We start from the raw sequence: 2,500 nt of genomic DNA, 5'->3' as shown, positions 1-2,500 counted from the left end.
AATATTATATCTGCATTGTACAAGTGTGTGTCATTGTGTAGATATAAGTGTAGTCAGTGTATTAAGTGTAGGTCATTTATTAAAATTGATATTAGGTTTCATATTAGGGTTAATGTCAGGGTTAATATTAGAGTTGATATTAGGGTTGATATTAGGGTTGATGTCAGGGTTAATGTTAGGGTTGATATTAGGGTTAATATGAGGGTTGATGTTAGGGTTGATGTTGGGGTTGATATTAGGGTTGATATTAGGGTTGATGTTAGGGTTGATGTTAGAGTTGATGTTAGGGTTCATATTAGGGTTGATGTTAGGTTGATGTTAGGGTTGATATTAGGGTTAATGTTAGGGTTGATGTCAGGGTTAATATTAGGGTTGATATTAGGGTTGATATTAGAGTTGATGTCAGGGTTAATGTTAGGGTTGATATTAGGGTTAATATGAGGGTTGATGTTAGGGTTGATGTTAGGGTTGATATTAGGGTTGATATTAGGGTTGATGTTAGGGTTGATGTTAGGGTTGATGTTAGGGTTCATATTAGGGTTGATGTTAGGGTTGATGTTAGGGTTGATATTAGGGTTAATGTTAGGGTTGATGTCAGGGTTAATATTAGGGTTGATATTAGGGTTGATGTCGGTCAATATTAGGGTTGATGTGAGGGTTGAGGTTAGGGTTGATATTAGGGTTGATGTCAGGGTTAATATTAGGGTTGATGTGAGGGTTAATGTTAGGGTTGATGTTAGGGTTGATATTAGGGTTAATGTTAGGGTTGATGTCAGGGTTAATATTAGGGTTGATGTTAGGGTTAATGTTAGGGTTGATGTTAGGGTTATATTAGGGTTGATGTTAGGGTTGATATTAGGGTTGATGTCAGGGTTAATATTAGGGTTGATGTTAGGGTTGATGTTAGGGTTGATGTTAATGTTGATGTTAGGGTTTATGTTAGGTTGATATTAGGGTTGATGTCAGGGTTAATATTAGGGTTGATGTTAGGGTTGATATTAGGGTTCATATTAGGGTTGAGGTTAGGGTTGATGTTTGAGTTGATGTTAGGGTTGATGTTAGGGTTGATATTAGGGTTGATGTCAGGGTTAATATTAGGGTTGATGTTAGGGTTGATGTTAGGGTTGATGTTAGGGTTGATATTAGGGTTAATGTTAGGGTTGATGTTAGGGTTGATATTAGGGTTGATGTTAGGGTTGATGTTAGGGTTGATGTAGGGTTGATGTCAGGGTTGATATTAGGGTTGATGTTAGGGTTGATGTTAGGGTTGATATTAGGGTTGATGTTAGGGTTGATATTAGGGTTGATGTTAGGGTTAATATTAGGGTTGATGTTAGGGTTGATGTTAGGGTTGATATTAGGGTTGATGTTAGGGTTAATGTTAGGGTTGATGTTAGGGTTGATATTAGGGTTAATATTAGGGTTGATGTTAGGGTTAATGTTAGGGTTGATGTTAGGGTTAATATTAGGGTTGATATTAGGGTTGATGTTAGGGTTGATGTCAGGGTCAATATTAGGGTTGATGTTAGGTTGATATTAGGGTTGATGTTAGGGTTGATGTTAGGGTTGATGTTAGTGTTGATATTAGGGTTGATGTTAGGTTAATGTTAGGGTTGATATTAGGGTTGATGTTAGGGTTGATGTTAGGGTTGATGTCAGGGTTAATATTAGGGTTGATGTTAGGGTTGATATTAGGTTTGATATTAGGGTTGATGTTAGGTTGATGTTAGGGTTGATGTTGATGTTAGGTTGATGTTAGGTTGATATTAGGGTTGATTAGGGGTTGATGTTAGGGTTGATATTAGGGTTGATATTAGGGTTGATGTTAGGGTTGATGTTAGGGTTGATATTAGGGTTGAGGTTAGGGGTTGATGTTAGTTGATATTAGGGTTGATGTTAGGGTTGATGTTAGGGTTAATGTTAGGGTTGATATTAGGGTTGATGTTAGGGTTGATGTTAGGTTAATGTTAGGGTTGATATTAGGGTTGAGGTTAGGGGTTGATGTTAGGGTTGATATTAGGGTTAATGTTAGGGTTGATGTTAGGTTGATATTAGGGTTGATGTTAGAGTTGATGTTAGGGTTGATATTAGGGTTCATATTAGGGTTGATGTTAGGGTTGATGTTAGGGTTGATATTAGGGTTGATGTTAGTTGATGTTAGGGTTGATGTTAGGGTTGATGTTAGGGTTAATGTTAGGGTTGATGTCAGGGTTAATGTTAGGGTTGATATTAGGGTTGATGTTAGGGTTAATATTAGGGTTGATGTTAGGGTTAATATTAGGGTTGATGTTAGGGTTGATATTAGGGTTGATATTGGGGTTGATGTTAGGGTTAATGTTAGGGTTGATGTTAGGGTTGATGTTAGGGTTGATGTTAGGGTTGATGTTAGGTTGATATTAGGGTTGATGTCAGGGTTAATATTAGGGTTGATGTTAGGGTTTATGTTAGGGTTGATGTTAGGGTTGATGTTAGGGTTGATGTTAGGGTTGATGTCAGGGTT

The sequence above is a fragment of the Silurus meridionalis genome, chromosome 3 (genome assembly GCF_014805685.1).
Source record: "Silurus meridionalis isolate SWU-2019-XX chromosome 3, ASM1480568v1, whole genome shotgun sequence".
Classification (NCBI taxonomy): Eukaryota; Metazoa; Chordata; class Actinopteri; order Siluriformes; family Siluridae; genus Silurus; species Silurus meridionalis.
The sequence above is the reverse complement of the archived record's forward strand: the minus strand, read 5'-3'. Positions refer to the sequence as shown.